Source organism: Balaenoptera ricei, chromosome 4 (assembly GCF_028023285.1).
Source record: "Balaenoptera ricei isolate mBalRic1 chromosome 4, mBalRic1.hap2, whole genome shotgun sequence".
NCBI classification, from domain to species: domain Eukaryota; kingdom Metazoa; phylum Chordata; class Mammalia; order Artiodactyla; family Balaenopteridae; genus Balaenoptera; species Balaenoptera ricei.
The window spans coordinates 72,175,174-72,201,313 of NC_082642.1; the positions used below are offsets into that span (position 1 = coordinate 72,175,174).

Genomic DNA, 26,140 nt, shown 5'->3' on the forward strand with positions numbered 1-26,140 from the left:
CCCTAATTTTTGGCTGTACATACTACAGTATATCGATGAGAAAGTCCACATTTCCTTCCAGAGATGGACGTTTTTTCTTAGTGTGTGTTTCAATTCATGGGCGGTGGGGGGGTTGTCACTGACTTAGGGGCCTGGGATTAGGAGCAGTGCTGATGGGCTAAGGGGATGATTTTCTGTTGTGTTGGTGTGTCAAGGTGGGTGCTTTTGTTCTGTGCAGGTAGTGACAAATTTCTGAGAGGATAGGTCTAGGTTAGAAGGTGAAGTTTCAAATCTCTTAGCTATATTACTTAACTAAACTCACATTACATATATTTACAGTGATTTTAATTACATATGCTGTCCAAATTCTCGGAGAAGAAATTGTGAAAACATTAAAACTCTCTAGTCCCCAGGAACGTAAACACCCGCCATGACCTAAAATGCTACAACACCTTCAGGGGGCAGAGCATTTGGGAGTTTTGCTGCTATTTATGGAACACAATGATATGGTGATGTACTTGATTCCATTAGATAAGCTACAAACAATTTCAAAGTCAGGAAGTATGCATATATTATAAAACCATGACCACAAGTATGAATATAACCCAAGCTACAAAACTGTTTTTTTTCCTATTAATATGTGTTTGCTGCCTTTTGTTTTTTGATGTCTACTAACTTGCCCAAAGACAAGCAGTAGCAGGCACTGAAGTTTTAAAAAATTATGAAAAAGACTGAGTAATCTGAGGGCCAGGTTTTCAACATTCCCTATTGTAGGAAATTCCATTCCTTCTTGGATACCTGAGGATTACTGGAGAGTGCTCATGTCCTGATCATCTCTTGTCATGGTCTCCCTAACCACCCCCAGCCATACTCTGAACTGCTGCTCCAGTCTCAGTTCTGTAGATTCTTGTTACTCAGAATATGCCCCACCCTCACCAGTAGGCAGGGATTTCCTGGTCCCACCTCAGCCTGCTGAATCAGAATCTGAATTTCAGCGAGTTCCCCAGGGATTTGCACCTACATTAAAGTTTGAGAAGCTATGTTCTGGGTCACCTTTTGGCATCTCATAAAGATGTTTTTTCCTTGTCCTTCTTTGTCCCAAGCATGGACCAGGGGCTTCCTTGTCCCTGTTCATGGGACACGGAACTAAGGGCTTCCAGGGACTAAGGAGGAAAACCAAAGAGTGGATTTAGGACATCTCTACTCCCAAGCTTGTCCAGGCATTTTATAGGGTCCTGTAGTGGCTGTCTAATGTCTAATGCTACATTGTTTTTTTAAATTGAGATATAGTTGTTTTACAATGTTATGTTAGTTTCTATTGTACAGTGAGGTGAAGTAGGGTTCCTTGTGCTATACAGCAGGTTCTTATTAGTTAATGCTACATTTTTAGGGCCTCCTTGCAGCTCAGATTAAAGTCACCTTTTTCATATATTTTCCCTTTGAAACCTCAGGGCTCTAAGTCTCCTGCCTCTGGTACCCTCAGAGTAGGCCCCAAGTTAACATCATAACCACCTTTGTCCCCAGTCCATTCTCCTGGGCACTTCAGCTCTCCTGGTTCAACTTCTCCCTCTAGGCCTCGGCCGCCTTTTCACAGGCATAGCCAAAAATCCCATCCCAGCATTTTCCCAAGCAAAACAGCAGACTTCCTCCAAGGTTAAATCATATACCATACTGAAAGGTGGAAACAGCTACAGGAAGATTTAAATGAATATATATGTATATATGTGTGTGTGTATATATCTTGCTACACTTTAAGTAGAAAAAACCTGTAAATCTATTTTTTTTTTTTTTTTTTTTTTACAAATTCAGAAAAGAATACAATTAATCGCATACCAGGTTTTATGGGGGGTATTGTTTCAAAACAATCATCTTATTCTTTTTATCTCATTGCCTAGTTTCAGTTACGTTTAGGCCTCCAAATTTATATTTCAGGTGATTACGCTAAATTATCTCAGAGTTTCTTAGGAGATAGACATCATTTTCTCATAAAAGAGATTTGAAGGTAAAATTCAGACTTCATTTCTATTGCCTTCGCATCTCTTTTTAGTGGTTCCTTTATTCAGTTTCTCTTTAGCTAGAGTATGAGATATTTGAGGCCGGGCACTGGGTTCTTTCATTGAGTAGTTTTTGGGCTTTTTGTATGTGTCCCATTTTACATTTAATCAGTACAACATGTTTGTGATGTTATTTATTTTAAAGTCAATCAGTCAACAGACATTAATTGCACTCCTGCTGTATGCCAGAGAGTAAGACAGAGTCCTGCCCTTAAGGAGCTTGCATTCAATACACAGCCCAACTGCCTCATTTTATATGTAAAGACACTGAAGCTCCAAGAGTTTAAGTGTCTTGTCCTTGGTCAGCCAGCTAGTAAGGTCAGAGCCAGGACTGAACCTAGTCTGACTTTGAGGGTCGTGACCTCTTTATAATGCAGAATTGAGTTGTACAGACTACAGCTTCTCAGTAGATGTTTGTGTAATGAATGGTGGAGAATTTGTTTGGAAGAAATGTTTATAAGCTGCTGAGGAGTGGAAATGGAGACCTCAGGGACATATTCAAACAATAAAATATTCTAATAATTAGTTAGGAAAGGCTTCCCCCTCCCGTCCTTCTGAGAAGAAAAAAAAAAAAAAAAAACGATGAAAAAGAAGACATAAAGGGAAATAGAGGGGAGAGGAAGGGGAGTCAACAAGGAGGCTCAGGGCAGACTCTAGGTCAGTTCCATGATTTTTAACTCCTGAAGTTTCCAGTGATGTTTGCTGAGGTATCCAGGAGCACTTGGTGTGAGAAGAGCCAGGTTCTGAGAAGCCTGAAGGTTATATAATTCCAGAGGCCTTCTTTCTGAAAAAGAGCCTAAAGTTACAAATGAAGCAAATAGGAGCAGATTCTTAAAAGGGGCTGCATAAGTGAGAGGTTCTGAAGCTTAAGCATCATCAGCTCGTCAACTTTAAGGTAAATCTACCTATGAGAGGATCTGGTGTATTTAAGCGTATGGGTGCAATAGTGAAGGACCGAGCAGAATATCTGGGTTTAGGTGGGGCCAAGCAGAGACCATGTGCAGCTACTGAATATAGGAACCAGGAGGTGGGGAGAGGAGTTGGCATGAGAACACAACTCTCATGCATTAGCAGAAATTTGGAGAGGGCTTTGGACCTCCTTACAAAGTTGAATTGGGCGTGTGTGTGTTGGAGGTGGGGCGGGGTTGAGTCAACAGTATCTACAGCTCTCAAGAGACCCCTTGCTATCATCAGTTCTTTTTTAAATAAATTAACAGATGAAATACTATTTATTTTCATGCCTTCTATGCTCCAATTAAATTCAAATACTCATTGTTTTAATAATGTGCCCTAATATAATTATACACCTGAACAATTCAGACTGATAACAAGATGCATTGTAGGAAAGTCCCCAGTGGAGGTGAGAAAATTATTCGGGAATTTGAACTAACGGGAATGGGGACTGATTCTCAAAGTGAAGAATGGTAATAACTTTTATGGGTAGGAATTTAATGGACTGATCATTGTTAGGTGCCAAATTAAGTTATACAGAAAATCTTCTTGAGCACTTAGCTGTGTTCTAGACACTAGCAATAAAAAAAAAAAAAAAAAAAAAAAGAACAAGACAAAACTTCTTCCCTCAAAGAGAAGACAGACCAGTTAGTGGCTATCTCAGTGTTTTGGGGCAAGGCAGCAGGATAGGATGGAAAAATCACTGTGGTAAGGAGATCCAAAATTCTTTTAGAAATCTTACCATTAACTAGTGGTTTGAACTTGGCAAAGTCCCATTTGCAGTGGCTTCTTTCATGGAGTGACAGAGAAGTGAGAAAGGGAGGATGTGTCATGATCACTCCTGCAGGAATGTGAATCTTGTGCAGAAGACAGAGGAAGATGAACAATTAATAGACTGTAATTATCATAGGAGCTATTGAAACTCATCATCTGGCATGTTACCATATACGTGGTACCAACAGGTCAAATAACATGCTGGCAAAGGATATGTATACTTTGGATAATTGGGGCTTGGCTACTTAAATTCAGTCGACATTATAATGGAGATTAGCTAGCTGTTACCCAAGTCTATTTCCTCTTCCTCTTGAGCACAGGGCAAAATGAGGTTTCCCACCCTGTCTTGCAGTTAAATGTGCTGATGTGAATGAGTTCTGAACAATGGAAGTTGTACCCAGAAGGACTTGCTCATAAGAACCTCCCCATGCAATGCTCCATAATCTTTTTGCTACAATGGCAATCTTAAAAGCTTTGTGAGAAAATGAAGGAGCTAGGAGGTAGAAGGCATCTGTATCCTTGAATCATGACTTGGAAAGTAAAAATCGATGGCCACTAATCAAGAATACCTGTTTGAAAAAAAAAAAAGAATACCTGTTTGGGACATGTGTGAGAAAGAAATGTCTGTTTCGTTAATAACTAATATTTTAAGTTTGTTTTTGCAGAGGCTAATTATCCTAATTCAGAGGTCAACAAGCTATGGCCCACAGATCAAATCTAGCTCATGGCTTATTTTTGCACAGCCCATGAGAATAGTTTAAAATTATTTTTTACATTTTTAAAAATATTGAAGTATAATTAATTTACAATAGTGTGTTAGTTTCAGGTGTACCTCAAAGTGATTCAGTTATTTTTTTCAGATTATATTCCATTATATGTTATTACAAGATATTGAATATAGTTCCCTGTGCTATATGGTAAATCCTTGTTGCTTATCTATGTTATGTATAGTATTTTGTATCTGTTAATCCCATTCTCCTAATTTGTTCCTCTCTTCCTCTCTCTCCCCTTTGGTAACCATAGTTTGTTTTCTCTGTGAGTCTGTATTTTTAAAGGGTTGTTTTTTTAAAAAAGAATACGCACAGGGACCATATGTGGCCCACAAAGTCTAAAATATTTACTATCTGGCTCTTTATAGAAAAAATTTACCAATCCCTGTTTAACCAATACAGAAATTTTATATGGCAGAGACCTTGGATTCCAGGCAGGTAAAAAGTCTTCTAATTACAAATAACTTTTCATATATAAATATGTATAATATATTGAAAAAAGAACTATAGACTTCCACTTCCAGAAAAAAAATGGAATAACAGGGGCTAATTTTACCTTCTGAACTGAAACAATTAAAAGAAAAAAAAAGCCTCCAAATGTATAAATGGTTTTCAAGACAACAAATAATCAGGCAATGAAGAACAGTGATCCCTGAAAGATGGGAAGCAAATGAGGTGAGTTCTGTGATGGTCCTCATTTTACTGCCTGGAGAGAATTGCCACACCTTGTTACAGAGAGGGAGAACCCAGGAGATGCCTGACAGCCTCTTTGAACAGAGGAGACTGAACTGGGCACCTGAGAGGCCAAGGTGACTTGCCTTCATAAGAGAACCAGATTGGATAGAACGCTGGAGAGGAGCAGAGTCCCCTCAAGTATGTGGCTGAACGCTGATTCACACATGCATGTGAGGAAATCACGTGAGTCAGAGAAAAGAACCACTCAAAAGAATTAAGGGAAATAATTCCTGAAGCTAGTGCAGGCAGAGCTGGAGATAGTTTCTATTCCCAACAGAGTAGAAAACCTCATAATACCTGGGACCTTTAGAGTACTCAGAAGGGGTTTGCCTTAAGAGTAGGGCAAAATAGTCCTAGAATACCGCTCTGGCTCTACCTCACAGAGTTTAAAGCAAGATCCAAAAGGATTAAACTTTTAACATGTAATTTACCTGCATCCCAGAACAAAACTCAAAATACTTGTAGGAATACAAAAGTAATCAATTCTAAAGAGGTAAAATTTACAATATCAGGCATTCAATAAAAAAATTACCATGTCAATTTAAAAAAATGAGTTGAGAACTTTGACACTTCATCAGAGAAGATATAGGGATGGTGAGTAACTGTGTGAAAGATGTTCCAATGCATTAGTCATTAGGGAAATGCAAGTTAAAACCACAACAATGTGCTGCTGTATACCTATGAAAATGTCTACGTGTAAAAGGATTGCCTATACTAAGTTTTGGAAAGGATATAGAATAATTGGAACTCTCACATATAAAATAATATAAAGTACTGAATGTAAAATAGTACTACCACTTTTGAAAACTGGTGGTTTATTACTGGGGTGGCCAAAAAATTCGTTCGGGTTTTTCTGTACCATCTTACCGAAAACCAGAACGAACTTTCTGGCCAAACCAATACAACAGAACTTTCCATATGACCTAGGCCTAAATACCTAGGTATTTACTCAAGAGAAGTAATAGCTTATATCTGTACAAAGATTTGTACATGAATTTTCATAGTAGCTTTACTTGTAATAACTCCAAACTAGAAACAACCCATCAACAGGATAACAAAAAAATTATAGTAAATCTATATGTATTAGTTTACTAGGGCTGCCATAACAATACCACAGACCTGGTGGCTAAAACAACAGAAATGTATTTTCTGACAGTTCTGGAAGCTAGAAGTCCAAGAGCAAGGTGTTGGCAGATTTGGTTTCTCTCCTTGGCTTATAGGTGGCTGTCTTCTTGCCTTGTCCTAACATGGTCTTTCCTCTGTGTGTGCGCATCCCTCTGTATATTCTAATTTCCTTTTCTTATAAGGACACGAATCATATCGGATCAGGAACCAACCTAAGGACCCCATTTTAAGTTAACTACCTCTTTAAAAGGCCTATTTCCAAATGCATTCTTAGAGCAATGAAGTAATAGAGGTTAGGCTTCAACATGTGAATTGGGCAGGGAGGGGATGGGGCACAATAAGTCTGTATGCAATAGAACCCTACTTAGCAATGAAAAGAAACAAACTATGGCTACATGGCACAATATGGGTTAATCTCAAATAATTATGCTGAATGAAGTAAATCAGACAAGAAAGAGTACATACTGTGCGACTCCATTTATACAAAATTCTAGGAACTGCAAACTATAGTGACAGAAAGGAGATTATTGTGTTGAGATGTAAGGGGGATTTGGAGAGAAGTAAGAGAGAGGGACTACAGGGTACAGGAGGAAACTTTTGGAGGTTATGGACGGGTTCATTTTCTTATTGTAGTGATGGTTTCATGGTTATACATATGTGTCAAAATGTTTCACATTATACATTTTAATATGTATAGTTCATTGCATTTCCACTGTACCTTAGTAATTTTTTTGTTTTTTACAAAAAGCTATAAACAGGTCATAGCTCCATTTATAACCTGTGGCAGGCTTAAATTCACATTGCCATTTTACTATAATAATAATACTAATGATACCTACTAACAAAATGACTTGTTTGCATGTACCATCACTGTTTTAGTTTTTATCTGTTGTGAGCGCCTGCTACTTTGTGCTGCACCCCCTTCTCCTTCCTTCTGGAGAAAGCACCTCCATTCTTCTGGTAGTTATTTCTTTCCTTGCTCTAATTTTGGGGGTGCAGGAAGAATACCTGCTCCTCTAGACACAGTTGATGGGTGGGCACTTGAATCTAGTTAGGTCACTCACTGGGGTTTTTCTTACTAAAACTGGGATGAGTTAACTCTTTTTAGAGAGAAAAGTTGTAGGATGAGGGGTTTTCAGTTGTGGTATCCATGTTTCCTTCCATATAGAGGAAGTCAGTGGGGGAGAGTGAAGTCACCACCTAGAAAAGCAGAAATGAGAGCTAGGGAGAGAATTACTTGAGGTTCTGTTTCTGGTTCCAGTTGTTCCTGAGAACCAACGATAAGCCTGACCTTTCCCTGTATTTCTTTTTTCCATTTTCCTTATACTTTGTGTGCTAATAATTTCCTCATTTATCAAGTTACTTTAAGTTAGGCTTCTGTCATACTAAATACTATTAACAGTTTACTATGTATTTAAGAAGTCTGTTTCTAATTTCTCTTTCTTTCAGTGCCTGAGATCTTGGCATAGCCCTAAGTCAATAATTGGTGTAGGTCTTACCAAATCAACAGCTTTCCTTTAACATGTATATGAAATACCTACTAAGCCCAAGGCATTGTATTTCATGCTGAAAGACTTTCTTATCAAGAGTGCATTTAACCAGCCACTCAAGTTTTGAACAGCTAAGTAAATTTGAGGCTCCCCACTGTAAATAATTTTGTGGCAAAACTCCCACGTGTACATTGCTGAAAAAAATAGATGGAGCCCCAAATTGAACTCATTAGAATTATGTGACCACAGGGAAATGAAAAACATTAAATGATAACTTTTATCTTCTTAGAATCCTTTGGATTCTAAATCAACTGTGGACTAGAAACTGGCTCCTAGACTTTATCTTTTATGGTAATGTACACCATAATCAAGAGAATGCTTTTTTGGTTCTGAGGAATTTTAATTTAACAAAATACTTTGAATTCAGTCATCTATTTCCCTCTATTGGTGCAAACCAGTGAGAGGTAAAGAAACTGAGCACGTGTTATAGCTCTTCCTTACAGTGTTTTTGTTTTATTTATTTGTTTTGTTTTTAATTTGCCTTTTGTGTTGCACATTGCAGTTGATGGCTTATTTTCCTGAGTAGTTTAAGGAGTAAAAATAGGTCTTCGCTGTTACTGGAGGGCCCTTTTTCTACAGTGTGGTGGTGCTTCTTAAGAGTCAAGTGCCAAGTACCCTCTTACCCTTCATATAGGTTGAATAGTCCTGAGGAAAATGTCTTAGGAATGATTAGATCATGGCATAGTAGAGTGCTAAACAAATAATAGACAGCTAATAAATGTCTATTAAGTGAAGTATTCAGAAACTCTGTAACTAATATTCACATATGAAGCTACTTCTGTCTCTAAACTTCTTAAGATAGTCTTTAAACATTAATAACATAATAAAAAAGTATATGCTACTGGAAAAGTTTCAATTTTTTGTTGTTGTTGTTTTTCCTTTTTTAAAGTAAACACAAATTTGTGTCTCCACCTTTGCCTGAATAATAGTGCCTGACAAGAACTCTTGTAGCTCATCAGTCCAGGAGAAGAGCCCAGCATTTTCTATACCAGAGTATCATGTTTGTAACATTTCTCATATTTACCAAACTGTGACCCTTGGGGGGACCTTCATGATGGCGGAGGAGTAAGACATGGAGATCACCTTCCTCCCCACAAATACATCAAAAATACATCTAAGGCTTCCCTGGTGACACAGTGGTTGAGAATCTGCCTGCCAATGCAGGGGACACGGGTTCGAGCCCTGGTCTGGGAAGATCCCACATGCCGCGGAGTAACTGGGCCCGTGAGCCACAACTACTGAGCCTGTGCGTCTGGAGCCTGTTCTCCACAACAAGAGAGGCCGCGATAATGAGAGGCCCGTGCACCGTGATGAAGAGTGGCCCCCGCTTGCCACAACTAGTGAAAGCCCTTGCACAGAAACGAAGACCCAACACAGCAAAAATAAATAAATAAATAAATTTATAAAAAAAAAAAATGTACATCTACATGTGGAACAACTCCTACAGAACACCTACTGAATGCTGGCAGAAGACCTCAGACTTCCCAAAAGGCAAGAAAATCCCCACGTACATGGGTAGGGCAAAAGAAAAAAGAAAAAACAGAGACAAACAATAGGGATGGGACCTGCACCAGTGGGAGGGAGCTGTGAAGGAGGAAAAGTTTCCACACACTAGGAAGCCCCTTCACTGGCAGAGAGAGGGGGTGGGCGGGGGGGAAGCTTTGGAGCCACAGAGGAGAGCGCAGCAACAGGGGTGCAGAGGACAAAGCAGAGAGATTCCTGCACAGAGGATCGGTGCCGACTAGCACTCACCAGCCTGAGAGGCTTGTCAGCTCACCCACCAGGACGGGTGGGGGCTGGGAGCCAAGGCTCGGGCTTCAGAGGTCAGATCCCAGGGAGAGGACTGGGGCTGGCTGCGTGAACACAGCCTGAAGGGGGCTAGTGCACCACAACTAGCCGGGAGGGAGTCCAGGAAAAACCCTGGACCTGCCTGAGAGGCAATTGTTTCGGGATGTGCGAGGAGAGGGGATTCAGAGCACCGCCTAAACAAGCTCCAGAGATGGGCGCAAGCCACGGCTATCAGCACAGACACCAGAGATGGGCATGAAATGCTAAGGCTGCTGCTGCAGCCACCAAGAATCCTGTGTGCAAGCACAAGTCACTATCCACACCTCCCCTCCCGGGAGCCTGTGCAGCCTGCCACCGCCAGGGTCCCGTGATCCAGGGACAACTTCCCTGGAAGAACACATGGCGCACCTCAGGCTGGTGCAATGTCATGCTGGCCTCTGCTGCTGCAGGCTCGCCCTGCATTCCACTTATAACTACTGTACCCCTCCCTCCCCCTGGCCTGAATGAACAAGATCCCCCTAATCAGCCCCTGCTTTACCCTGTCCTATCTGGGTGGGGAACAGATGCCTGAGGGAGGTCTACACGCAGAGGTGGGGCCAAATCCAAAACTGAACCCCAGGAGCTGTGCAAACAAAGAAGAGAAAGGGAAATTACTCCATGCAGCCTCAGGAGCAGTGGATTAAATCCCCACAATCAACTTGAAGTACCCTGCATCTATGGAATACCTGAATAGACAACAAATCAACCCAAAATTGAGGTGGTTGACTTTGGGAGCAACTGTAGACTTCGGGTTTGCTGTCTACGACTGATTTGTTTCTGAATTTTATGTTTATCTTAGTTTAGTTTTTAGCGCTTGTTATCATTGGTGGATTTGTTTATTTGGTTGCTCTCTTCTTTTTTCTTATTATTTTTTTATTTTAATAATTTTAAAAAATTTATTATTATTTAAAAAAAATGTTTTTCTTTCCTTTTTTCTCCCTTTTCTACTGAGCCATGTGGCTGACAGGCTCTTGGTGCTCTGGCCTGATGTCAGGCCTGAGCTTCTGAGGCAGGAGAGCAGAGTTCAGGACATTGGACCACCAGAGACCTCCCGGCCCCATGTAATATCAATCGGCCAGAGATCTCAGTCTCAAATCTAAGACCCAGCTCCACCCGACCTCCAGCAAGCTCCAGTGCTGGACCCCCCATGCCAAACAACTAGCAAGATAAGAACACAACCCCACCCATTATCAGAGAGGCTGCCTAAAATTATACTAAGTCCACAGACACCCCAAAACACACCACTGGACGCAGCCATGCCCACCAGAAAGACAAAATCCAGCCCCACCCAACAGAGCACAAGCACCAGTCCCCTCAACCAGGAAGCCTACGCAGGCCACGGAACCAACCACAACCACTGGGGTCAGACACCAAAAACAACGGGAACTACGAACCTGCAGTGTGCAAGAAGGAGACCCCAAACACAATAAGTTAAACAAAATTGGAGGCAGAGAAATATGCAGCAGATGAAGGAGCAAGGTAAAACCCCACCAGACCAACAAATGAAGAGGAAATAGGCAGTCTACCTGAAAAAGAATTCTGAGTAATGATAGTAAGGATGATCCAAAATCTTGGAAATAGAATGAAGAAAATACAAGGAACGTTTAACAAGGACCTAGAAGAACTAAAGAGCAAACGAAAATGAGGAACAACACAATAAATGAAATTGAAAACTCTCTAGAAGCAATCAGTAGCAAAATAACTGAGGCAGAAGAACGGATAAGTGACCTGAAAGATAAAATAGTGGAAAAAACTACCACAGAGCAGAATAAAGAAAAAAGAATGAAAAGAATTGCAGATAGTCTCAGAGACTTCTGGGACAACATTAAACGCACCAACATTTGAATTATAGGGCTCCCTGCAGAAGAAAGAGAAAAAGAAAGGGTCTGAGAAAATACTTGAAGAGATTATAGTTGAAACTTCCCTAACATGGGAAAGGAAATAGTCAAGTCCAGGAAGCACAGAGAGTCCCACACAGGATAAATCCAAGGAGAAACATGCAAAGACACATACTAATCAAACTAACAGAAATTAAATACAAAGAAAAAATATTAAAAGCAGCAAGGGAAAAGCGACAAATAATATACAAGGGAATCCCCATAAGGTTAAGAGCTGATCTTTAAGCAGAAACTTGGCAAACCACAATGGAGTGGCAGGACATATTTAAAGTGATGAAAGGGAAAAACAGAATCCAACAGCACATTAAAAGGATCATACACCATGATCAAGTGGGGTTTATCCCAGGAATGCAAGGATTCTTCAATATACACAAATCTATCAATGTGGTACACCATATTAACAAATTGAAGGAGAAAAACCATATGATAATCTCAACAGATGCAGAAAAATCTTTCAACAAAATTCAACACCCATTTATGATAAAAAATCCTCCAGAAAGTAGGCATAGAGTGAACCTACCTCAACATAATAAAGGGCATATATGACAAACCCACAGCCAACCTCATTCTCAATGGTGAAAAACTGAAACCATTTCCTCTAAGATCAGGAACAAGACAAGGTTGCCCACTCTCACTGCTATTATTCAACATAGTTTTGGAAGTTTTAGCCACAGCAATCAGAGAAGAAAAAGAAATAAAAGGAATATAAATTGGAAAAGAAGTAAAACTGTCACTGTTTGCAGATGACATGATACTATACATAGAGAATCCTAAAGATGCTACCAGAAAACTACTAGAGCTAATCAATGAATTTGGTAAAGTAGCAGGATACAAAATTAATGCACACAAATCTCTTGCATTCCTATATACTAATGATGAAAAATCTGAAAGGGAATTTAAGGAAACACTCCCATTTACCACTGCAACAAAAAGAATAAAATACCTAGGAATAAACCTACCTATGGAGATAGAAGACCTTTATGCAGAAAACTATAAGACACTGATGAAAGAAATTAAAGATGATACAAACAGATGGAGAGATATACCATGTTCTTGGATGGAAGAATCAACATTGTGAAAATGACTATACTACCCAAAGCAATCTACAGATTCAGTGCAATCCCTATCCAACTACCAATGGCATTTTTCACAGAACTAGAACAAAAAATTTCACAATTTGTGTGGAAACACAAAAGACCCCAAATAGCCAAAGCAATCTTGAGAATGAAAAACAGAGCTGGAGGAATCAGGCTACCAGACTTCAGATGATACTATAAAGCTACAGTAATCTCGACAGTATGGTACTGGCTCAAAATCAGAAATATAGATCAATGGAACAGGATAGAAAGCCCAGCGATAAACCCACGCACATATGGTCACTTTATCTTTGATAAAGGCAAGAATATACAATGGAGAAAAGACAGCGTCTTCAATAAGTGGTGCTGGGAAAACTGGACAGCTACATGGAAAAGAATGAAATCAGAACACTCCCTAACACCAGACACAAAAATAAACTCAAAATGGATTAAAGACCTAAATGTTAAGCCAGACACTATAAAACTCTTAGAAGAACACACAGGCAGAACACTCTATGACATAAATCACAGCAAGATCCTTTTTGACCCAACTCCTAGAGAAATGGAAATAAAGACAAAAATAAACAAATGGGACCTAATGAAACTTAAAAGCTTTTGCACAGCAAAGGAAACCATAAACAAGACCAAAAGACAACCCTCAGAATGGGAGAAAATATTTGCCAATGAAGCAACTGACAAAGGATTAATCTGCAAAATATACAAGCAGCTCATGCAGCTCAATATCAAAAAAACAAACAACCCAATCCAAAAATGAGCAGAAGACCTAAATAGACATTTCTCCAAAGAAGACATACAGATTGCCAACAAACATGTGAAAGGATGCTCAACATCACTAATCATTAGAGAAATGCTAATGAAAACTACAATGAGATATCACCTCACACCGGTCAGAATTGCCAGCATCAAAAAATCTACAAACAATAAATGCTGGAGAGGGTGTGGAGAAAAGGGAACCCTCTTGCACTGTTGGTGGGAATGTAAATTGATACAGCCACTATGGAGAACAGTATGAAGGTTCCTTAAAAATCTAAAAATAGAACTACCATATGACCCAGCAGTCCCACTACTGGGCATATACCCAGAGAAAACCATAATTCAAAGAGTCATGTACCACAATGTTCATTGCAGCACTATTTACAATAGCCAGGACATTGAAGCCACCTAAGTGTCCATTGACAGATGAATGGATAAAGAAGACGTGGAACATATATACAATGGAATATTACTCAGCCATAAAAAGACATGAAATTGAGGTATTTGTAGTGAGGTGGATGGACCTAGAGTCTATCATACAGAATGAAGTAAGTCAGAAAGAGAAAAACAAATACTTTATGCTAACACATATATATGGAATCTAAAAAAAAAATGTTTCTGATGAACCTAGGGGCAGGACAGGAATAAAGACGCAGACATAGAGAATGGACTTGAGGACAAGCGGAAGGGAATGGTAAGCTGGGATGAAGTGAGAGAGTGGCATGGACATATATACACTACCACATGTAAAATAGATAGCTAGTGGGAAGCAGCTGCATCCCACAGGAAGATCAGCTCTGTGCTTTGTGACCACCTAGAGCGGTGGGATAGGGAGGGTGGGAGGGAAATGCAAGAGGGAGGTGATGGGGGATATATGTATACATATAGCTGATTCACTTTGTTATACAGCAGAAACTAACACAACATTGTAAAGCAATTATACTCCAATAAAGATGTTAAAAAAACCCCAAAAACTGTGACCCTTACCTCACCCAAGACTCTTTGGTATTATTAGAATACCTTACTTTTCCATCTCTCTCTCTTCAGTGAGAATCTAGCTGTGATTAATAAATACCTTTTTCCTCCCTTAACTCATCATTTTTTTTTTGTATTATACAAGTAATACTTTTGTCACTGTATAAATGTGAAGAAATGAACTAAAAAAAGAAAAAAGAAATCACTCTTCATTTCCCTGCCCAGGGATGTCTGTTGTTAGCCTATTGGTAAGTTAATAACATCCTATTATTTCCTTTTCTTCACCAATTCCTCCTGCTTTTCTTTCCCTTATCTTTTTCTTTCTCGCTCTCTTACAGACACACACACTTACACACACTCATATATAATATGTGCCTTATTGTTTTAAACTGCAGTAGAATTGTACTCTTCATCCCATATCAGGAAAAGTTCCATTATCAACAAAAACACACACAGTATCATTTTTAAAGACAGTACAGGATTTTATCGTACAGTTATGCCTCAGTGTAGCTTTAGGTATACTTAAAATATTAGTGAGATGAGGTATGGTTTTCAGAATGCCAGCTAGTCCTTCTTTCTCAGACTTGGCTATATCACGTAGTCTCACTCTCTCCATTTCCACCTAGAAAGCAAGACACTCTAAATTTACCAGAACATTACACAGGGATGGTGTGTGGGATTAATAAATAATTGAGACAATAACTTAAGAGGTAAAAATTTAAGGATTGGCCTGAGACAAAATTGCAAAATAGGAGAGACTGATTTTGAGACTCAACTTTCCCATCTGTAATATGGTGTTAATATCAATATCATAGGAGCGTAATGAGGACAAACATTAGATAATGAATGAGAAAGAATCAACCACTGAGACTAAGATCTAAAAAGATGTCAGCAAATAGTACTGTCCCATCCCTACCTTCCTGCTCTGAATTTTTCTTTTCTCTCCTCCTTGCTTTGTCAGTTGTTTTCTCTTTTTCCTCTGATCCCCAGGGATCTTGTGTTCTCTGTCTTTCCTGTTAAAAGCCCAGCCTTCAGATTCTTCCTTCAATGCTACATATGTCAGTAATTATTAGGTGCTTAAAGAACAGGTAGTGGGTGGAGTCCTAAGTGGAATTTCGGATGTTTGCCATTGGGCTGGGTGAGATTTACCCCCGGTCGGTGGGGATTCATTTACCTTGCTTACCATGCATGAGTCTACTATGATAGCCAGTAATAACAAGGTTGATATTCAAAATATTTAACCAACTGGTTCTTCCTCATCAGCCTGGATGTTGACAGAAAACAAATGGTTTGGCCAGACTGTCTGTACTGGATGTATGTTGACCTTGGTAAATCATTTTACAGACCCTTGAGTTCTTCGCTCTGTTACTTGGGCTATGCACCTTTGTGGTAGCAGCTGTGGGGTGGTGGAAAGAATCTGGGATTTGAAAACAAGACTTCTATTCAAATCCTGGCTCTGTCATTTCCTAGCTGTATAATTTTGGCCTCAGTTTTCTCATTTCTAAAGCAGAATTATAATATCTACTTTCCAGGGTTGGTTTGTTTGTCTTTGGTGAGGCTCAAAAGAGATTTTTCTATGGGAATGTTTCATAAGGAGAGAAATTAGTTGTTATTCAGGAGTTCTAGTTCTCTGTATGTGACAAAGATAGCACCAACAATGCACCCAAACTACAACTAGGAAAGAGTCCAGATTTAGTTTAAAATAGTCCATATTTCAAGTCTTAGTGAGATGTATATTTCTGGATGTTTGAGGCTCTTTCTCAACTATGAAATAAGAGTTTGTCCTCAATTATTGTTAATGTTCCTTCCAACCCTTCAAACCTATGCTGTCAGGAGCCAGGGCTTTTTATTAGGCAATTTATTTGGAGGGGTGTGTGTCTTCTTTGCCAGGCTGGCCAGACTCATTTTAACTGAGTACAGCTGCTTCAAGGCCAGGCTCAAATGATTCTGGTCCAAATCCATGAATGGTCCAGAAAATGAGAGATGCAGACAAAAGGTTTCAGGTTTCTCAATCAAAGTTTCCTGTGGCCTGACCAGCTATTGTGTGCTGCTTTCCCAGCTGACTCAACCCTGACCTGTCATGCTGTGCCTGATATTTATATTTCTGGAAATGGTTAGCCACATTACTAGGTAATAAGGTTGCAAATTCCAAGTCTCCCCTGTAATTCAGGTCAGATGCTGTCCTGGGAGTGGGTGGGAAGGCAGAGAGGCCGAAACTGAGGTTGCTATGCTTGAGGGCAGATGATGAGATCATGCCTGGCTGGCTGCAATATTCTGCAGTAGTTATTTGTACTTTGGGGAAGGACCTACTGAGCTCTTAGCTCAAGTTTTCTTGTTCATGATTTAGATTTATGTCACACTTGAATTTTTTCAATTTTTAGTACCTCATATGTAATGGAATTTGCCTTTAAAAAATAGAATATTAGTATGGGAAGAGAACCAAGAGGTTAAATAATCCAACCTACTCTTTAGAGATGAGGGAAGACACATGGAGAAAACTTCCTTGACTTGCTCAGGGCCATAGAGCTGCTAAGTGGAAGAGTCAGGTCTAAAGGGCCCAGTTCCTGATTCCAGGTTGACTGCTTGATTCAAAATCACTTTTCCATGCTGCTTCCTATTGGCGTGGTTTGTCCTTGGACACCCCTGATGTTCTCAGTTGGCTTCATCCATCTGTTTGTTCTAAATAAGCACTATTGTTCCCAACGTACACATCCTGGGACATGATCCACATACAGGGACCTAAAAGTGCTCAGGGTGTGGCAAAACAAGCAAACAAAACACAAAAAACAAACCCTGGGAAGGAGGGGAAGGGCAGAGGAACAAAAGGGACCAGAGGGTAGGATTGCTGAAGGTGACAGAATTCACACTGGTGCAGGTGCAGAGTCAGTGGCTAAGGCAAGACAGCCATGTGTTTTAAGTCCTCCCTTGGGGTGCCAAGTGTCGTGTCCCGGCTGCCCGTCTCCTTTGCTTCTCACATACTGGCACCTGAAGGGGGAGGGTTTGTCAGTCGAAAGGCACCACCAGCACCTCCCCTCAGGCCTTTCAGACTGCCAGGAACTGACTTGTAATTGCTGGAGCCAGCTCGTCAGCTTCAAGTTCCTGATGTCTGGTAATGGGTAGGAACAGAGGGTAGGAGGCTAAGTAGGGAACAGAATAGCGCTGTGGCTGGGAAGTGAAACGGCAAGAGCAGTGGCTCCAGCAGGAAGATGCAGAGACACACACTCAGATGATGCGTGTCCTGACATGTCCCACACTCTCATCAGTACACTCACACATGCAGCAGGAGGAGGAGGGGAGAGCCCACAAAGCCGTGTTACTGCCATGCGTTCCGCTGCCTTGGAGGTGCGCGACCCTGCTGCAGAAGAGCTCAGAGTCTAGAGGAGGGAGCCCCGGCTGGCCTGGCGGGGTTCCCAAGCCTCCCAACATGGGAATCACCTGTGCCTCTTGTTCAACGTGCAGTTTCTGCCGTTTCCCAGGTCCCAGGGGAGACTGATGGGGCTTGGGTGTCTCCTCGAGCAAGTTATTAAAGTGATTCTGAGAACGAGGCATGTTTGCGGGAGCACTGACAAGGAAGGAAGGAGCCAGGCTTTGGAATTGGGTGAACTGGGGTTTTGAACCCTGTATTTGCTTTATAATCTTGAGCAAGTGTTTTCTGAGCTGTAACTGAGAGGCTGTACCATGAAGAGGTCAAGGGTGTAGCCTCTGGAGCCAGAGTGCCTGGGTTTGAGATCTTGGCTCTGTTCTTATTAGGCCTGTGACATTAGGCAAGCTGTTTAACTTCCTTTCACCTCAATTTCCAACCTGTAAAACAGGATGATGATTCGAGCACTTTTCTCATTTTTTTATGAAGACTGAGTTATTACATTAATTTCCTTGGAAAGGTACCTTGTTCATTGTAAAGACCATATAGCACTTGCTGTTAACATTAAACAATGGATAATGATATTATGTTTCCATCTTTTGTTAAGATTTGTGCATATAAGATGAGGTAGATAAATTACCTTTTATGAAGTTGATGTTCAATAAACAGTATATCTTTATTATGAGCAGGCTGCATGAGAATGTTTACAAACATGGTCTGTATGAGACCTTATTACTATATCACAAACTGAGTACTGAACATCTTAAGAGACCCCAGGAAAGGGGAATGTTGAGAAGAGTCTTTCTCAAGCCCAATTTATCAGTCATGCCCCAGCTGAGAGTATCAGACACTATAGCTCCTCTAAGGGGAGATGAGTACATCCATTGTCTGAACGATAGTGTGGATGAGCAATGCTGAAGACAATTTCAGAGGCCTGGACAACTGTTATTAGTTCCAATCAACTCAGATCCTGGCGAAAAATTAAATGGATTTTTAAAACCTAGCTCATTTGAAAACTGTGAAAATGCATGAGAATGGCTCCGGAAATCCCATCTGTTTTATATGTACAGAACTCCTTGTTCCTTTGGTCTGGGCACAACTTACTTTTCATTGTGTTCCTATGACAGAGTGTCCTGTCATTTCTGAAGAAACCAGACAGCAGGTTTTGTGTGTGTGTGAAATGTGTGTGCCCACTCTTTCTAATTGGTAAGGCTGTCTAGGGATTTGATTACTTGTGATTTGCATGACAAAGAGATGATATAATTTAGCAAAGTTACAAATTTTTTTTCTTTTTCTTTTTTTTTTTTTTTTTTTTGGTGTAAAGCAGTGATGTCTGGACCATGAACTATCCCCTTTTTTTTTACTCACATATACACCAAGGGGCTGCAGTGTAGCAAAGGTTCTAAGAGTGTGGGTGAGCACTCTCTAGTCAGCCCACCTAGCTCTCTCCTAGTTCCACCACTTAGTAGCCATGTGACCTTGGACAAATTAATTAATTCCTCTTTGCCCCAGTTTTCTCATCTATAAAAAGGTTGAGTAAGAGTACCTGACAGTATTATTTAGGGTAATTAACACTACCTGTTGCAACAGCCTCCCAAATCTTAGAGCAGTAAATGTTTATTTTCTTGCTCACATCACAGCCTGACAGGAATCACGAGGTTCTCCTGGGTTGCTCCCTTCCAAGAAGTGATCGGATCTAGACATCTTCCATTATGAGACTTTCATCATCTGCTAGGGTTATGCCATCCAATATGGTAGCCCATTAGCCACACTTGGCTATTTAAATTTAAATTAATTAAAATAAAATATTAAAATTGAGTTACACTAGCCAGATCGCAAGTGCTCAGGAACCAAATATAACTAGTGGTTACCATATTGGAAAGTGCTGTTGTAGGGTTCCTTGGAATTCTCCACTGTATTGCTTCCATTTAGCCAGCAAAGGAGAAGAAAGCCCTCCTAGAATATTGCAAGACAGAAGGAAAAGGTTTCAGGATTTTTCCTCCACTATGTCATACTAAGCTTAGGACCTATTTATCAGTAGATGAAAAGATTCTATTTTCTGAACATATAAGTTACCATATAATCTGAGTTCTTTAGGCTTGCATTTTTATATTCTACAAAATTAAAGAATATGCTCTCTCTTTTTCTTGATATATCCTGCTCTCAAGCCTATTGCCTTGATGAAAAATCCTATTTTGAATATGAGAAGCTGAATATTATCTTGATTTTTCTCTTTCCTTTCCTTATGTAATGATTTCCCTGCCACTGCCATGAAAGGCAGCCTTACTCAGCTGGAGGAGAGGATCATCTACAGGAAATGCAGAAGGGAAAAGCACATTAACATTTTTCATACTGTTACCCTGTTAACACATTTTGCCTCTTTTCACTAATCCCTGCTTCTTTCACAGGAGTCACCTCTCTCTAGCTATTCTCTTCTTAAGGGTTAATACTGTGGGAATAAGACCTAAATATCTGACTGTGGCACAATGTGCCTAAGACTAAGACTGTGACCATATAATGAAAATAAAATTATCTTATTTAACCAATTAGGTGACAAGGAATCTATCAAATTGGTATTTTGGCACTATATATCCAGTTATGTGACTATTATTTCATTTGGATCATCTCATTTTTCAGGAAGTTGCATCCTGACCTCAGGGAGACAGTCTCTGCTTGTCTTTCCAACATTATTTTCTGCCTTTTCAAAGTCATGACTGGAGAATATACTAGGAATTTTCCATTTAAATCATAATTTTGCCTCAACAATAGTATAATAATGTTTTTTCTCATTTTTTTGTACGTCACTTGACTCTTCTGCCCTCGTTGTTGTAACTTGATTGTATGTTGGCTCAGGCTGAGGGGGAACACTAAGTGAGGGGGCCATTGCCATTGCTATTTGGAGGGTAACCAGCCAGCTAAAGTCGATTTACATTTGGTGGATCCCAACTGCAAACGAGTTGGTGAACTTGGCATTGGATCTTTTATTCTGAAGTAGTGTTGTGTTCCATGTGTTTAATTAAATCAACTAACTGAGCACTTGCTACATGCAGAGAGTTGCCCAGTGGAAAGCTTAAAAAAAAAAAAATCCTGTCACATTACCAGTTATTTCCTTCACAGCACTTATTGCATTATCTAATTATCTTGTTTATTTGTTTCCTTACACATTGTATATCTTGTCCACTGGAAATGCAGAGATTCTGTCTTTTTTTATTGCTATAAAACTAGCACCTGGCACATTGCTTGGAACATAGATGTTTCAAAATAAAGTTTGTTATCTTACTCACAAAATTATGCTTATATTTTCTGGTAAGAGAATATAATCTGATTCTCCCACTTTTTCCATTTTTCAAACCTCCTCTGCCCCATTAAACCACACCTATCTGGGCCTTAAGCAGCTCTTCTCTCCTCTGATATCTCAGTGGTTACTGCTGGTCGTATTTATTCAACATGTTATTATTATATACCAATCTGTGCTCTCTTTTTTATTCTCACTTAATTTATGCTTCTCTTATTTATTTTCTTATTGATATGTGCAACAGCATTTTGTAAGATGTAAAATACCTCTGCAAGTATTACTTATTATAATGATTGTTGTAAGCTTCTTGAGGTCAGTGGTATGAGAGTATGGTTTCCTCCTATGGAACCTTAGTGACTGACCCCTGTATTGTGTCAGTGTATAGTCGGATGAGTGATGACTTTGTCCCTGTCTCTAAGGATGAAGACCAGTTACGACCTGAGCCCCATTTTGGAGTTTTTCCTCAACTGCACATGTTTCCTTATGTAAGCCCCTGATGTTAGCGTTGTCTCAGAGTTTCCTGCCTCTTGTCCCTCCTCTTGGCTTTTAAACCGACATTCATTGTCTGCTGGATGTAGGGTAGGCTTGCTGTCCTGGGTCAGTGCTGTGCTTGAGATGGAAGTGGGGGCAACTCACTTGCTGAGGGCGACTGCACTGAAGCCCTCCTGATAATCTAGGGGCCTGATCAGTCGTACAGACCACAGGCTTTGGCTCAGGCCTTGGCCCTATCAGGGTGGCTTTGTCCGGTGTGTCATCTGCTGGGTGTTTTTGGGAAGAGAATACTCTCCATGTCTCCAAGTCATGCTGTGATTGCCCAACACATTCCCAACTGTCCAAGCCTTATTAACTGGGAGAGTCAGATAGAATTTGAGTGCGCACTCATTAACATAAGTACCCGGCTATACATGTAGGCACTAGGCATGGGTCCATGCCAGGACAAGGTGCAGGCCCCCAGTGCCATGGAATTGCATCCTATTTCCACAGCAAAGGCATCACGGAAGACCCCTTTACAAGGGCGTGGACTTGGCTAGAGTTTTCCTGCAGAGTCATAGGCATGTTCTCCCTGAACATTTGGCACCAAGAATTTTGTACCAACTTGTGAAGCACAGTGCCAAGTTCTGTTGCCTGAAACCTCCTTAAAGGTTTACGCAGATGTTGGCAGAAGGAACCAAAGGCATGTTTTCTGTTTATTCTTTCAGTTTTTTTTTCTTTTTGCAAAAGAGAACCAGAGGTGTAAATGTTCCATACCAGTGGAGCAAGATCATATGAAAAGCCACACCTTCTGCCCACATACACAACTCTCATGCACATTCGTTGGTTTTAACCACACAGGCTTCCCGGGCTTTCTGCCCTGCCAGGTCTGTCAGTGAGAACCTGCTCTGCATGTGTGTGTTGCTTCAGGGTACCTTTCCGATGAGAAATGGAGGGACTCCCTTGGCTGGGTCATTTAGACATTTGTGGCTTGCATGTTCCAGTGTGCTCCTAGCTATCCCAGCTACTGATTTCTTCCCAGGAAGTGGGAGAAGACTTTGTCCATTTGTGTTCTGACAAAAGACATTAAGGCCATAATTTGAGCGGTTTTCCCAAAGTTTGGCAGTAGAGGGTTGCAATCTAACAGGATTCGGTATTGCCTAAGCCCATTTGAATTTGTGCTCTGGCTCACCAGCCCCTTTTAAACTTGGCAGCCTAGGGAGAATGGACTCTGGTGAAAATCCATGCCTGAATCTGGGTGGTGGCTTCACCTTTCCTGTGGATGGCTTCTAGAAATGCTTCAGATGTTGCTGAGTGCTCCAGGTACAGTCTCACCACTTAGACTGAGGCACATCCAGGCAAGCCTTTTTGACTCACTGCATTGATTTCTGCTGAGAAGCTGCAAGGCTGGACTGATGACCCCAAAATGCGGTTTTGATTTCCCCTTAATTATCTATCTGGCTTCACAGGAAATGTGTGTTTGGTTGCTGAAGACAAAAAAGATGCTCTCTAGCCTCATGCCTCATGGCTGGAGCCTTGCCATCTTAGGCCTTTGCAAAGTCCATTAAAAACGCAGGCAGGAGTAGGATAGGATGTGTATACCTACAGGTCTCTCAAACACAGGCAGCACAACGTGCATCTTTGGTATATGGGACTGGCTTCGTGGAGGAGGTGACCCTCTAAGGTGATTCTCAGATCAAATATTGACAAACTCTGGGACTCACTCCAATGCATCCAGCCAGGCATTCTCTTAATGCCTCCCGTAGAAACCTGGCCTTCTTTACCAGGGGTCACATTTAGGGCACTTTTAACTCTCAGACCTTCAAAAACCACAGTTCATTTCCTGTTGACTTCTAGCATCCTCTACTTCCTTAAAGGTTTTCTCCTCAGTCCCACTCCTCATTAATATGATGCTCTCCTAGGTTTTTGTAGCCCCTCTCCAGCCTGTCACAGTTCTTTCCTGGGCTTTGAATGTTTTCATTTTTGTTTTTTTCCTGGATCATTTTTTCTAGGTTTCCTGGTCTTCCCTTCCCTGTAACCCAGTGGAGGGGGACCTACCTTCAACTTCTGCTCTTTCAGAATAGGTTTCTCACGTTTAACACTCTACTTTCCTACTGACTTGGAAAAATTGTGTTGGAACCTTTGCTCTGACGTAGTTCAATCACTTTTTGGCTGGAAATGTTTTACACATTAAAACGATGAAGGATGACTTTATTTGCCAGTCTAAGCAAAAGATCTGTAAAATGCAAAAAAAGAAAAAAAGAAAAAAAGAAAAAACAAATAGGTCTTTCTGAAACTACTGTATGAAAAAGACTCTTGAATATGTAAAAGTTTTTAGAACACAGCAGGGTGGGACCCTGCTGGGGTAACTGAGCCTCAGGGAAGGCTCTTTTTTTGGCCACTCTGTCTCTGACTTTAAAAGGCATTAATTTTCTCTGCAGTAGCTCTCTTGACCCTGTGCTCTTCTGGTGTATAGTCCTTTGCCTCTGTCTTAGGAGGCAGGGGTCATTTAAAATGCTCTCAGTTGAAAATTTAGATCATGGAAGAATAACTCCAACCTTACACATATTTTTAAGTAGGTTCTTATTCTGCTACCATCCCAGATGGTAGCAGCACAGCCTCATTCTACCCTGTAGCAGGTTTTGGTGAACCAAGGGTGAGACTGGACCTCTTCAGCCACGAGGTGCAAACTCTGGCTCCTGCAATAATATCCTGTGGCAATATTTCCACATGTAAGTTGGGGCGTCTTTCATTTTATTCCTGGCTTCACTTTGGAGTCTGTTTAGTGAAGGACAGATTTGTGGTGACTTGTCACGGCTTTGAGATTTTTGAGAGCAGACCTCTCCAGAAAGGCTGTCCTCAAAGATAGAATGGCTTCTTTTGCCCTTGGCTAGGACTGACTGCCAGATATCACCAGGTTTCACACCCAGTTGTGGAGAGTGCCAGTTCTGTCAGCTTTGCATAGGCGACTCCATCACTCATTGCTCTTTCTCTGTCAATGCAGTTGTCTGTTTACCCATCAGACAGGGTTTTCTGAACTGGCTAGCCTATTTGAGACCCAGTTTTTAATGATGCTACAGCCTTGTGACACCTGGAGATATCATTGATTCTATTTCAATTCAGTTACATTGCAACTTAAATATTCTTGCCTTCCAGGTGCCAGGCTTGTGTTAGGCACTGGCAATGGGGAGAAAAAAGCATGGTCCCTACTCTCGTGGAGCTTAGAGCTGAGCTTAATTTTTTCATATTTATAAACTTGGCCCTGACAAAATAAGATGGCATCATGTAGTGCTAAAACTGCATTTCCTTCCATCCAGAATAGTTCAGTTGTATTACATGAGTGTTTTAAAACAGATTCAAGCCTGTCTGTTCTACAATCAGAAATGTAAAATAATTCATATTATGGGTATTTATGGGAAATAGGATTCAATTAATAAATAGGAATAGGAATAGGAATACTTGCTAGTAATCAAATGTGAGAGACTCTCCAATTCTCCAGCTGTTGGAAGTAAAGATGAGGGAAGAAATGAGGTAAGGACTGAATGTAGAGCAGAGAATGTACTGAAAAACCCACTTCAAGTAGTCATTACAAAGTAGAATGGAAACAAAACAAAAAGCTCTATTCTTTTTGGTCTCAGAAACCATTGTTGGTTAGAGCTCTTAAGTCTGCATCCAACTTGTTTCCTCTAGCCTGACTTCCAGAATGCAGTTATGTTGGAAACTATTCTGCTGATTAAGTTTTTTAAACCACTCCCTCTTCTGAGGGAAGAGACATATTTTATGCACACAAGTCAGCTCTTGTTCATTTTATGTTTTAATACTGAAGCCCTTACAAGTCTTTAAATTGATGCAATAAATCCTCATTTAGGATCCTTGACAAGTGAACCTGTGATTAGAAGCAAAGGGCAGAAGAGGAAAAGTTGGTGGGAAAGAATGGAGAAAGGAGAAGATAGGGCGGGAGATGAAAAATGGGGAGATGCCATGTGTGGGTCTGTCCTGAGGGGAGGACTTTAGGATGGTTTGAGAAATATCACACAACATTTGGGTAAAGCCCATAACAATCATTGTTTACTTTCTGCACAAGCCCACCGTACCTCCCTGTGTCTACTCTACCTTTAAGAAGATTTCCATAACTCCTGACATATGTACCTGTAATGTCTCAAGTGAGTAAGTCTCTAAAATACTGAGTTTAAATAAATATCACAACAAAAGAAGATTAAAAATCTATTAAACTTTGACTGTGATTTGCACTGAGGTGGGAAAGGGAGTAAGTATATGCTGTTATTCCCTCAGAATCCTCTAGAACAATTATCTCTAGAATGATCTGGAGGATGAGGGCCCCTAATGATTTGTGAGAGACTTGGGGAAAGGTATCTTAGGCTGGTTTCTTTTATTACTAACTTATACGATGACTTCTTGATCTTAATGATAATTTTATATTTTATTCATCATCTAACATGGCATCATTCTTTAAATATATTAAAACATATAACTTTCTTCCTAAATACAGAAGTAATGCTTGCTT

At 40.4% G+C, this 26,140-nt stretch overlaps 2 long non-coding RNA genes across 2 annotated transcripts in view; one reads left to right on the forward strand and one right to left on the reverse strand.

Annotated features, from left to right (window-relative positions):
* The window catches only part of LOC132365315 (uncharacterized), a 796,238-nt gene that overhangs the window by 231,612 nt on the left and 538,486 nt on the right, over nucleotides 1-26,140 (forward strand). The gene's annotated exons all lie outside the window — the stretch shown is intronic.
* On the reverse strand, nucleotides 1,872-15,525 carry LOC132365314 (uncharacterized). Its single transcript, XR_009503073.1, has 3 exons — nucleotides 15,405-15,525; nucleotides 3,727-3,841; nucleotides 1,872-2,817 (listed from the first exon to the last, which is right to left on the reverse strand). It is a non-coding gene; the product is annotated as an uncharacterized LOC132365314 (long non-coding RNA).